Source organism: Hipposideros armiger, unplaced genomic scaffold, assembly GCF_001890085.2.
Source record: "Hipposideros armiger isolate ML-2016 unplaced genomic scaffold, ASM189008v1 scaffold_852, whole genome shotgun sequence".
In the NCBI taxonomy this organism is placed as follows: Eukaryota; Metazoa; Chordata; class Mammalia; order Chiroptera; family Hipposideridae; genus Hipposideros; species Hipposideros armiger.
The window spans coordinates 201,429-215,020 of NW_017732202.1; the positions used below are offsets into that span (position 1 = coordinate 201,429).

Genomic DNA, 13,592 nt, shown 5'->3' on the forward strand with positions numbered 1-13,592 from the left:
CGTGGCTAGGAGGTCCAGAGCTAGGTTTTGAACCCTGGTTTGTTTGAATCTAATCACTGTGCATACTGCCTTCTCTGTTAATTATATTAACTATATCTAAGCAAATAAATCACTGCTTCCAACTTACCGAAATTACATTAAAGTTAAGGGGAACTTTTTTGTGGATACTGTAATTCATGTTTCTTACTTACATAATGCTTATAACTCAGAAAAACATACTTTATGAAAATGAACAAACTTCAGGGAGTAACAGCACAAAATATAGATTTATCATTTTTTCCCTAAACTGAGAATGGCTAAAATGCACTTCCCAAGGACATCCCTGTTACCTCCAAACACCATATGAAAATTATTCATTTTGCATCATGACTATGCAATAGTATGTATATTATGTAGTTTTAGAATTAATATATTTGCTAGGTATCTATTTAAAACTAATTGTATGCAAAAAACTCCAAAAATTAAAAATAATTATGATATACTGAATTATAGGGGGAACATATCACTATTGTATTTCAATTATAATAAACACTTTTATTTATTTATTTATTTATTTATTTTATTTTTAAACATTTTTTATTAGGGAATTGGGGGAGGGAGCAGCATTGGGGAATTGGGGAAGGGGAACAGACAAGTTGTCCTTTTGTTCTTCAGTCTAGTTGTGGAGGACGTCGCTTCACTGGCCCGTGTTGGTATTGTGATCATTGCGCTTTTCCCGGGTGAGGCAGATCGGTCACCGGCCATTGGACAGCCGCTCAGAGTAGCTCACGCTGGCTTCCGACCACTCACGGTAGCTTACAGCAGCCCACTGCAGCCCCACTGCAGCCTACACCATCGCTGGAGACTCACGGCAGCCCAGCTCCAGGTCAAGCTTTTGTTCACCATCTTAGCGGTAGAGGGCGCAGCATCACTGGCCCTCATGTGGGATCTGACCCGGCGGCCCTGCTCCTCAGAGCTCATGCTCCCAAGCCAACTCTCAACCAACGAGCCACTCGGCTGGCCCAGTAAACACTTTTATAATCTGGAAATTTACCCTGTCATATAAAAGATGGAACTGAAGTTATGATTTTTAAAGGAATCAGGAAAAAAATAGCCCAGTAATCTTTTTCTACATATCATTGGTCTATAAAAATGTGAACACTTGCTGACATTTACTCTTTAACTTCGTAAATAGATATTCTTTTCTTATTGTTTCTCCTCCTCACTGATACTCCCCATCCTTACCTCTAAGTAGTGCTCAGCTTTGACTGCATATTGGAATCACCTGAGAGACATTTAAAACACTACCAAGTATGGGTCTTACCCCCAGGGCTTATGATTTAATTAATCAGGAATGTGGCTTGTGCATCAGGATTTTTAACAGCTCCCTGGTCATCATCAAGTGATTCAAATGTGCAGCTCAAGTTGAGAACCACTAATATAAATGGTTATATAGTAAAAAAACATATTTGTGAGTTTGAGAAAGAAGGCTAATTCTAATGGCTTAATGGTGATACTTTGAATTAGCTACAGATTTCAATGTATATATGTTATATCTGTTCCTAAGACCATAGATAATAGAGACTTAAGTTATGTTGCTAAATACCCTTGGCATTTCAGGGACCAAGAAATATAACCAGATCATTATCTTATTGTAACTCTGTTAAAATTATCTTATTCTTTTCTGGAATTCTGTAACAAATTTGTACTTGGATCATAGCACCAGAATATTCAATAGTATTCCTGTCTTGGGGGAGGGGAGTGGGAGTATATAGTAATAAGTTTTAAAATTTATAACTTACCATCTCGGGCAGTAATCCTGGCCAAGTTTCTTAAAAGACAATTTGACACAGTAATAAAACTTCTGCCAAAATAATCTTTTGCAGAGCCAGAGTAACTTTATGTATGATAAACTGGCCCAATGTGTGAATTTATGAAATAAACAATTGTAACAGGTTATCTGTACTTCTGATATTGCTGTTTTCTCTAAAAACATACATAGAAGAAAGCAAGATTTTATATAGCCCATGGTAGAAATGCAGCTAGGCTCCAAATAATTTCTATTCATACAAAATTTTATAATTTTTTTTTAAAGCTTCTTCACAATAAAGTCCTTTATTTGGTTTCTATGGTGATTTAAAGTCACCTCGCTTCTTGGTAATGTTCTTTCTTAAATAAATGTTTTTACAACTCAAGCAGTGTACTAATAAAGTAATTTAAAAGAAAATTCATGATTGGTTGATGAGAAGCTATCATGATGCTGTCAAGGATAAGGTAAGTCACTATGTTTATATCTGGCATTATTGCTATTTCTAATTAGCATATTACCTCTGGTTCAGGCTCTTCATCATTATACATCAATACTCCACTTTACATAGCTCCTTAGTGTTATGTCTTCTAAACAGACGATTGGCAACCGCAATAGCAAACACTACATAAGAGGAAAATATGACCTCTTAAGAGGAAAGTGTCATCTACTGGGACTTGATGTCAGCCAATGAATATTCATTCAAATAAACATCTGTTACTTCCACAAGCCATTGCAGTAAATCAGTTTTAAGAAGCTATACAGAGACGAATATCACATCACCTTCCCTCACCCCAAATCAATCTCTTTAAAATGGGATCCCTTTTGTTTGGATTGTCCATCATGCATACCACACTATACACATTGCAGTGATTTAGCTCAGGCAATGTAGAGCCCACCTGTATGCTCCTGACGTCAGTCTCTTACTCCATGTTTGCAGCACCTACGTTATGAGGTTTATCAGGTCCTGTGGTTGGTTGGAAATGCTGCAATGTTGATCCTTGTTTTCGGTCTTTAACAAACAAATGGTTGTTTCAAATTGACTATTTGTACACATGTGCGCGCATGCACACACACACACACATATATATTTGTACTGTTTTACTAATTAGACTAAATATGCTCAGATTAAATCATTATTTCATATGCTGTTTGTACCAGACAAGGCACAGATTGCTTGATGATGTTGAGAATTTTCTTTAGACAACTCCTGTAAATGATTATTATTTTTATATACGCACATGATAAATGCACAAGTATAAATTATAAGTGTTTTAGTGTTCTTTTCAGTTAAATGCACAGATATAACTTATCAGTGATTTAGTGTTCTTTTCAGAAACCCCCAAATTTCAGCATTTTGTGAACTACCCCCTAGCTGACATTGGGCATGAATGAACTCTTGCCCATTATATTATAAAAATATATATATAAATATAAATATTATAAAGTGAAGACTCTAATCAATGTTAAAATGTTCTTAAATCTAAATTTGGAGACATTTTTAAAATTCAAAAGAAAATTATAAATTTCCACATGAAAATGCTTTGTATCTAAGATTTGGCCATCTCTTATAATATTGAAGTGATAGAGTACCAAGATTTATTTTCATAATCTCTTACTTTTTAGGGGTTAGTCCACTTTGGGAGACTTTTCTTCTATTAAGAGTCACTGACTTGCATGTATCACACTATAAAGGAACAATTTTTAAATAACTTCAGTTGTTTTCTTTTAAAAGAAGTGCAGAGAGAGATAATATATACATTTGATTTAATAAATACAATAATTTAAAATGTAGGTCAATGTTGTAACAGGCTAAAAGGGATAACAGAGAAAAGGGACAAAGGAAGGAATAGCATAAAGAAAATGAACGAGATAGAGATTGGCAGGAGAAAAATTGCCCAAAAGGATGACAAATCATTTTTAATTTTTACAGGAGTTTCCTTACATATCTCACTCTTCTTGGACAGTCTCTGTTAATCCCACCATCCAAAGGTAAAAAGTAACCCCCCTGGGATGCCTAAAACCCAGCGCTTCCCCATTCTTCACTGGCTATCAACATCTCCAGCCCGTCCCAAAGGCCCCAATTCTTTCTCTTCTGACTGTGGGGCCAACAATGCTATTAGTTCTTTCTCCTCCTTTCCATCCCCTCACTTGGAATGCCACTTTTATTTATTTAGAAGTGGCATAGCATAGCGGTCAAGAGCATAGGTTTCTCAGCCAGAGTCCATCATTTACTAGTCATGTGACCTTGAGCCAATCGCTTTATCTGTGAGCCTATTTTCTTATCTGTAACATTAATATAACAACAGTACCTGCCTCAATTGGAGCTATTGAGAGTATGAAATAAGTCAATGTATATAAAGTACAGCATAAAAGACAAATGTTGCAGATGTGCTTGCCTTGAGCTTCAACAGAGCACTAGGCACTGGGTGTACAGCTTTGATGTCAGGGAGTCAGTGAAAGAAACCAATATCTGAAGTATCATAGCTTTATTCTATTCTACTTTAAAAAGGGGGTGGGGGGTAGCTTGCTACAGTGCAAAAATAATAATAATTCAACTGCTGATTTTTTAAACCATAGAATTAGCCTAAGATAGAACTTGATTTCCATCTATTCATCCAGAGCCTACTTCTTCAGAGCTTGCTCCCTGTTTTTTGGTTTTTTTTGTTTCTTTGTTTTGGTGTGTGTGTGTGTGTGTGTGTGTGTGTGTGTGTGTGTGTGTGTGTGTTTTGAAGGACATGCCATCTACATTCAAAAATACATTTTTCTCATCTGTTGAATAGGTGCTCAATGTTTGTTTGTTGAATAAGCATATAAATCCTTCTTTTGTATCCTCTGGCTTTTCCTCTAATGTATTTGAAGGCAATAAAGTCTAAGGGGTTGCTTATTATGTGAAGAATAGGTGAATGAAATTCTGCCATTGATTTTTAGTCAGGAAACTCCTGCTCTTGGACCTTGAAACCCTCTCCCTTAAACCATCCTGCTAGATTATAAACACTTTAGAGCACAGAGGGTTTCATATCTTGTTTGGCACATATCTTCTAGCCCTGTGCTGTGTCTTTTAAAAGGCACTTGTTACATTTGTTATACAAATAAAGTCTCAGATATGTGAATAATTGTATTTCGTAAGTTCTATTATGTAGGGGGTTTTAGTGTGTGGCCAAAATGGCTATCAGTAAGTTACAAACTTTAAAAATTTTTCTTTTTCCTAGGGACAAGAAAAAAAAATTAAGTTTAGCATTAATCTGACCAGGAAGTAGATATCTCACCCGATGTAAACAACCTTATTAAAAAGGACACTGGTTATTTTTTTTACAAAATTCCAAATAACTAGAATTACTAGTATATTTTTCCCCCAATTAAACTGACAGCTAGTTTGGGTGCATATATATTCATATAACCAAAATAACTGAGAGTGCGGTGAGGTGGGGTGGCTGGTTATAGTAGCCTTTATATAAGAAAGACATTCACATTTTTAAAGGCCAAATTGAATTTTAACAGTTAATCAACTTGTGTGGATACATATGACCTTAAATCATTTCTGGCATAAGTCTTGCCATGAAGCAATGTGAATGTTTAAAAACGCACTACCAGCCATGTTAGTTAATTTTGTTTGTTCAACAGCAGTTCCTTATACAATAGCATAAATCATAGGGATCCTAGAATTGGAAAAAACCTCCAGACTCTCATTTTGCTGCTGAGGAATCTGGTATCTTAGAAGGCTGAAGCAATGTAATCAGAACTAGAACCCAAGATGCCAGGTTTCTAGATCAATGACCACAATTTTCTGATTAAGAGCTAGATAAAGTTGGACCAAATATATAACAGTTTTATTTTTCTATCAGTCCTTTTCAATACCTCTGCCAATGGGTCTGAGATTGATTGAGGTTGATTGATTTTAATCTTAATTGCTAGCATTTAGCTTTGTAGAACACATAACTTGATCTCTTCTATGTAGATATTTTATAAAGTAGGCTAGAAAAATTTTGCTGCCCTGCTGTATTTTAGAAAAGAACATAAACCAATATTCATTCTCTGACCATGGTTCTGTAAGTAGTTTGGTGAGAAAATGTGGTCATTGTTCTTCTGACATGTATGTCAGAGGTTAGGGGCACATACCAAACACCCTCAATTTATTTGTCCTTTTATCTATTGTCCTTCCATTAACTGTATGCTTGGCCTGTGCTACTTTTCATGAAAATCAGATCTATAAATATACAAGGTCGGACAATTAAGTTCGCGAACTCATCCTAGAAAAAGTGCTACATGCCTCATTGCTGAATATCACTACAGTCACCGAACTTCCCTTGGGAAGCTATACACTGATGCCAGCACCTCTTCCACCCTTCAAAGCAATTTTGGAACTCTTTTTCTGGAAAGGCCATCAGAGCTTTCATAGTATTACCCTTGATGTCCTTACTGTCATCAAACTATCTTCTTTTCAATATTTCCTTTATCTTTGGGTAAAGAAAGAAGTCATTGGGAGTCAGCTCAGGTGAGTAGGGAGGGTATTCCAATATAGTTATTTGTTTACTGGCTAAAAACTCCCTCACAGACAGTGCCATGTGAGCTGGTGTATGATGCAAGAGCCATAAATTGTTGGCGAAAAGTTAGGTTATCTAACTTTTTCACACAGCCTTTTCAGCACTTCCAAATATAACAGTAAACTTGGTTAATTGTTTGTCCAGCTGGGACAAATTCAAAATGAATTATCCCTCTGATATCAAAAAATGTTAGCAACATTTTTGCAACAAGTTTGCAAACTTGTCAGACCTATATTAGGCAGTGTGAAAAACAATTGTTTTGTGTTGTTGTTGTTATTCTATAACATTCCTTCAATTTACTTTGAGTGTGAAGGTAACTCCACAATCCATTCATTCAGAAGTTACTTACTAAATATTATATGCCAGGCACTATATTAGGCACAAAAACAGATATGGTCCCTGCCCTCATTCTAGTAGGAGGAGGAAAGTATTAAAGAAATAATCACACAAATATTTACTTAGAAACTGAGATAAGTATTATATAATATATAGTGTCTTATGAGTGATTACAACAGGATTACCAAATTTATATCATTGTATCAGAGAAGATCTTTCTCATGGTTATGAACAAGGGTGAGGAAAGATTGTTACACTATGAGAAAAGAACTTTCTGATGACATCGTTTTGACATCCCTACAGGAGCTTGGGAAACTGGACTACATGCCCTGATAGATATGACATTATAGTGGAATAGGAACAGAATTCCAAGTTCTGTCTCCAGTTCTGTCAAGAGCTACCTTTAAGACTTTTGGAAAGTCATTTAGTGTCACTGAGACTCAATGTCCTTGATCAAAAAAGACTAACTAGTATTTCAATATCCTTTTCTTGGATTTTATGTACTGGTACTGAGTGATCATTACTTTATGAGTCCAATTTGGGTATGCTACTTTCCGCCACCACACACTGGGTGGATAGTCTTACTGAAAATTACCGTTTTTTTGACCCAGTCACATCACACTCTGATGTTTACTCAATCTGAGTTGTTTTACAATATTATAATCCAGAGAAGTTAAAATCATATGCATTTTGACATTTTACCAGGCATATCTTTAAGATCTTTTATAAATCATGATAAACCTCTAGAATTTGGACCTAAAAAAAACCAAAAACCTAAAGTATAACTCTCAAACACTTAATTAGTATCCCCATTTAAAAATGTTTTACTTCTTTAGCTATAAAGATATTCAACTAAAATGTAAGCTTATTTATGTCAAATTAAACTACTTCGTTTGTAGCCTCAAATTAAAGCATGCCACTTATTATTGAATCTCTTCCAATGAGATAACCACTTGTGCAATATAGAAAAGGTGGCCAGAATCACAAGCAAGCAGACCCTTAACCCAAAATGAGTGTTTGCGCATTTCTTCCAAATCTTTTATACATTTTACAATCATATTGTGTATACGATTTGTTTTCTGAAGCAGAAAAAATACACTTAACCTGATTTCACACACAGATACGCTAAAGCATCTCAGAAAAATCTAAATGGCATAATATTAAATAAAACTATCAGTTAAAAAGTTGTTGCACAACATCTTTTTGTTAGTCTTATTAACTGAGCAAAACATAAACTGATCTCATAGAAAGGGATTTAATCAATGAGGTGAAATTGATGATGAAAATGATAGTTATAATACTCAGTTTTATATTCATGTATATTCCACTGAGTGAATGGACCATAATATGCTAAAGCATAGTCCTTATGTTGGACAGTTTGAGTGGTTTCCATTTTTATATAGTATAAATTACACTGGGATAAACATTGTCAGGCATATGGCATTTTTTAATATTTTGGATTATTTCCTTAGAATAGATTCCCAGAAGTAGAATTACTAGGTTAAAGGGTATGAACATTTTTATGATTCTTGAAACACATTGCCAAATTGCTTTCCAAAAAAAGCTTATAGCAATTTACAATGCCACTGGCAATATAGAAAAGTACCCTTCTCGTAATAGTCTCACAGGTATTTGGCATCATACAGTTTTTAGATTTGAAAACTTTGTGGACAAGAATGTAGTACCTCATTTTAATATATATTTCTTAGATTTTTTAAGGCAACATACAGTTTAATAACCTCAAATTTCTAACATGTCCTTTAACTGTCTATGATGAGTTGACATTTTTATAAGTCTATACAGAATTATATGTGATATATTAGTCTTTTTTATAGTACAAGCTGTTTTGTCTCTTATTGTTTCAACTTGGTACATGTAGGTAAATGTGTGTCAGGAAACATATTGAGGATTCAATTTTTGTACCTTGCCAAATACGTATTTTCCTCTGTGACTCTTTTCTGTTGGTTTTTAGTGTAGCATGTCATAATTCCTTTCTGTCTACGTTAAATACTCAAATTATTCTGTTTCTAAGGCGTGACATTTTAAAAACTTAAGTCTTGAATTCATCTATAATTTACAAGTATGTTGATGTATGATATAAGGCATGGTTCTAAATGTGAGCTTGTCCATATTGTTAACTAGTTACCTCAATATCACTAATTGAATAATCCTTTGTTTTTCTGTGATTTAGGTAGTTTTATTTGTTATATATTAAATCACCTAGATCTTGGTTACTTCTTCTGTCTCAGTGATCTATCTGTCCTTGAGCTAGAGTTTATTGTTTTAATGTAGAGTCCCTCACATGGATTTTTAATGATTTAAAAAATGGTCTTGCCTATGTTTTTTATATCAACCTTATAATTTTCACAAATTCTAAAACAGTCCACTTGAATTTTCATCATTTCTTTTAATTTATAAAATAACTTAATTTAAAAACCTGTTAAACAGTATTTATTTTCACTAAATATATACCTTTCCAGTTAGTCACATCTTTTTCTTCTTGTTATAAAAGTAGTACCTGCTTATTAAGAAAATTAGAAAAGAACTAAATATAGAAAGAGTGAGAAAGCTTATTCATAGTTGCTCTAAAATATAAGCATAATTTAACCTTTTAGAATATGTTCCTTTCAGATATTTTTGTCTTGCTAGCTGTAAAGCTACCATGCATTTGTTTGGCAAATATTTATTGAGCACTTACTTTGTGCCAGATACCTTGCTAGGCATTGAAGTCAGGCTCTGACTTCACAAAATAGAAAAATGCTGCCCTCATTAACATTTTATTATAATCCATCTGTGTAATTTTGCATATTCCTCATGTGTATTATTTTAATACCTGCAAATTTCATTATATGGGTGAATCAGTTTGTGTAATTGCTTTCCTACAGTGGGACATTTCCAATTTTTCTATGTTGTTTTTTTCACATTTAGAATGTTTCCTTAAGATACATTTCTTGAAATGGAGAAATTTGGTTAAAGGGTATAAACACATTTAAGGCTCTTGATATTAACTTCCAAACTGCTTTTCAAAAGGCTTATACCAGTTTTCACTGCCACTGGAAATGGACAAAAGAAATTTATTTTTTACCAAGTTGCCTGCAATTATTATAATCACTAAAATCTGTTTTTGTTGTTTTGATAGGTATCTAATTTTTATTTCCCTTTTTTGATAGCTAGCAAGGTTTTTGTTTCTTTTTACTAAGATTAAACGTGTGTTTTTAAAAAATTTTTTCTGTTCATGCCTTTTGCCCTATTAAGGTGCTTATGTTTTCATTTAATGCGTACAAGCTCTTTATGGAATAAAGACGTGAACCCTTTTTGATATTTACCCTCCCTCAGAGTTACCTCAAAGGAGAAAAGCAGGAAATGACCAGAGTTTTGCCCTGACGTCCTTGAAGTCAAACAGAGGCTTAAGCACCTTTCCATTTCCAGGGCCCATGCTAGGGTCTGGCACACAGCAGGTTTTCCATATACAACACAATGGAGGAACACAGTGATGTTAAGCAGTGCATTGGACTCTGGGGGTCCAGAGACACTGAAGCTAATAATGGCAAACATGGCTTCTTAAACCAAGCTGGGGCCAAGAAATGACTTCCTACTAAACCAATCCCATTTTCATGGGTAGAAAAGAGAAAATTTTATAGTCGGAATATAAAAGGATACAAGTAACTGAGTAGCATCTGAAACAGCCTGAAAAAAAGAAAGGGGAAAAATGAAGGGATAGTGAGAAAAGTCATTGATGAAGGAAACAAAAAAAGCCTTCTGAAATCAACAAAATAAATTAATAAGTGTTTATTCTACATCCGTTATGTGTGAGGTATGCTGTTGGCCATGGTGGCTGGTTAAAAAGATCTGTAGCCTCACTGTAGCTTATATAATCACTCAATTCAGAAACTTCTTAGGCAATTAATGACACATTCCTGTAGAATTCTTGGATATATACAGATATACTTATATACATATATAACACTGAGACACATTGAAGGCCAAGAAAAAAAAGCATTTCCCAAACTAGGGAGATTTAAAGGATTCCGGGGTCTTCTTTGTCTGCTCTTGTGACCGCTCCCTTTGGTCACAAAATTTGAGGGAAAAGAGGAGAGAAGGTAATTGTGGCAATATCCGTTGAAATTAGATTTAGTATCTTTCCTCTTACCTCTGACTCAGAGTTGTGAATGAGAAGCTGGCAGGACCCACACCAACAAGAGAAAAATAGGGGACAGAGAGGGATCGATCTTCTCATGGTAGCTGGTGTTTGCTTGCAGTATTATTTTGAGAAGTCATATGGGAAATATTATACACTTTATGAAATAATTTGCTGTAGGTCAAATCTGTACACCCTCAGAAGTGCCTATAAAACATGATCCCTAATTTCAAGGTTATGATACATGACATGACAAAAACATGAGAGAAAATTATTACAAAACCGGGTGTCCTGTGAGGAAAACCGTCATGTGAGAAACAAAGCATAACTTACAAGTTGCTTCTGTTCACGATGGTGATGTTGCATTACATTGGAGGAGAGCTGTGAGCTGGAAAGAATCACTTGAATGACCTCTTTAGTCATGGGAATAAAGGTAACAGGACACCTAATATTGTGGGCGCAGGCCACCGCTCTCCCTAACCTTACAGAGCCATTCATTCTCTTTATGGTGACTTTAACAATATGGTAAGTACTATTGAACACCTATTATTTCCAGGTATTTTGCCAAGAGCATTATCTATGTTATCACCTATTGATCCCTCTGGCCCAGTTGATTGTTACTTCTGTTGACCCACACCCCATGACCCCAAACTGAGTTAATAATTCCATTACTAATTAATTGATAATTAATAATGTTCCACTCATTCTGTTCACTTCTTTAATGCAGTACTGCTCATCCGGTAGCCTACATTTCTGGCTGTCCCACTACCCACTGAGCTCAGGAACAGCAGCACCTGTATTTCTTTCCAATTTCCCACCATTTGGTAGTTCCTAAGTATTCCGTTGGGTGAATGTTGAGTGGAACTCCATGACTTTAAACTCATGGAAGAATCATGGAATTTTTGAGCAAGAGGACTCAGAATCTTTACTACAGCCTTCTTTTACGTAAGAGAAAAATGAAGTTGGAGCAAGTAACTTCCCTGAAGTCACATAAAGTTGGTAGAATGAGATTAGAATCCAGTTCCCTTGCTTTTCAGCTCAATATTGCTTCTTCTATAAAAGAGTCTACCAAAACACAGCTAAATATCTTTATCTCCCAATCTCCTGCCCCTACCCAAATCCTGTCCACTGGCCTTTGGGCTGTCAGGCTATTCCTGTGATATTAAATTTCCTAAAAGAATCCTTTTTTATAGATAGCTTTCGTTTCACAGCAGCCCATTCCAAAGTCCAAGCTCCAAATTGGCTGGCTTTTTGCTGTAGCATCACAGTGTAAAAGTTGGAGGGGACCTTCTGTCTATATTTTCACTAACAAGCTCCTTCCACAAGCTTTCTTTGATCTGGCCAAATCAAAATGCTTGTCAACACAGACACCATACACTTTCTTCACCATTTCTTGAGACACGTTGTTCATTCTGACTGGAGTAGCCTTCCTCAACAACCTGGTGAACTTGAATGAACCCTTCTCCTTCTGGACTGGGAGCTCTAGCACATAATGGGACCTTGCTTTAGTCACATAACGATTGAATGAGTGAATTTTGCGTGTCCAGCACCTAGCAGAATAGCCCTCAATAAAGTTCACTGAATGACTGCGTCTTTGGAAAATTACAGAAATGTAACTTATTCTCAGGGTTGTAAGCAACCCTCTACCAAAACTTTTGTTTGGAGGAAAAAATAAGTATGTTGACTGACTCGGTCTTTTTCCCTTTAACTTTAGCTCATCTGTTGACTCTGCCCTTCTCACTCCTTCTGTGAACTCCACATTCTCCCAGAACCCCTGCCCTTGGACGCTTGTGGGAGAGGAATCCACAAATTCCTTTGGGGCTCCATCACTGGAGCAAGTTGTCAGTAGTTGGAGAAGTCTGGACTGCAAACAGGAAGTTTCTGTACTTCTGGCTTCTGCGTGCCTGGAGCAAAAACTGCAGAGTCCACCTGGAGACGACTGCAAGAGAGAATGATAGACCAAAACTAACCGTCGCTATCCCATCTGAAGCTTTTCTGTGTTGACCTTCTGACCAAGAAGCACTCAAGGCATCTCTTCCCAGAACTGGCATCTAGCAGACACATCAGAAGAGCCCCACAGTAAACCGGGAGGTTTCAACCTCCTAACTCCCCTCCCTCACTTTAAAAAAAATCTTGAGCGGGACATTTAAAAAAATCATTTTGGATTTTTAAGTTTTCAAAGCATCTGAAGGCTGGGTGACAGCCAAGGAGAGGCAGAGGCTGGTACCATCGCCTCAAATTCCTTTCTTTCCCGTCCTCAATGCCCAAGACCCCCTCTTGCCCCTTTAGTTCACGTGAGGGGCAAGAGGCGGCTTTCCTGGGCCTGCCTCTGCTTGGGCTTGTCAGCGATACCCATTAGTCTTCGGGGTAGCGGGGAGCTCCCGACCACGCGCCCAGGGCCCTTGCTCAGGTTGGGGACGGGCCCAGCGTCCCCAGGGGCCCCAGCGCCAGCAGAGGGGATGTGGCCAGGCCCGAGGATGACCTCGCTCCGCCCGCCCGCCCCGAAGGCACCCTGACCCAGCCTGCGGGGTGGGTAGCCCAATGGGCAGCCTCGCTCGGGAGGCGGGCTCAGGCCGGAAGCCACCCCGCGCGGCACAGCAGCCCCGCGAGACGGCGCCCGCGCCCCCGCCCTCTCAGGCACGGGCTCCGCGGCCAAAGGCGGCAGGGGCCAGCCCGCCGGGTCCCCGCCGCGCTCTTTGTCCCGGCCGCGCGCGGGCGGACGCGTGCGCCCCCCAGGTGAACGGAGGCGCGGAGAGAGCGCGCGGGAGCAGCTCGCGCCCGCCGAGCG

General features: G+C 37.3%; 1 long non-coding RNA gene across 1 annotated transcript; it reads right to left on the reverse strand.

Moving 5' to 3' along the window:
* Positions 1-2,690: 2,690 nt before the first annotated feature.
* Positions 2,691-10,402, reverse strand: LOC109374650 (uncharacterized). Its single transcript, XR_002122427.1, has 3 exons — positions 10,009-10,402; positions 3,406-3,473; positions 2,691-2,798 (listed from the first exon to the last, which is right to left on the reverse strand). It is a non-coding gene; the product is annotated as an uncharacterized LOC109374650 (long non-coding RNA).
* Between the last annotated feature and the right edge of the window lie 3,190 nt (positions 10,403-13,592).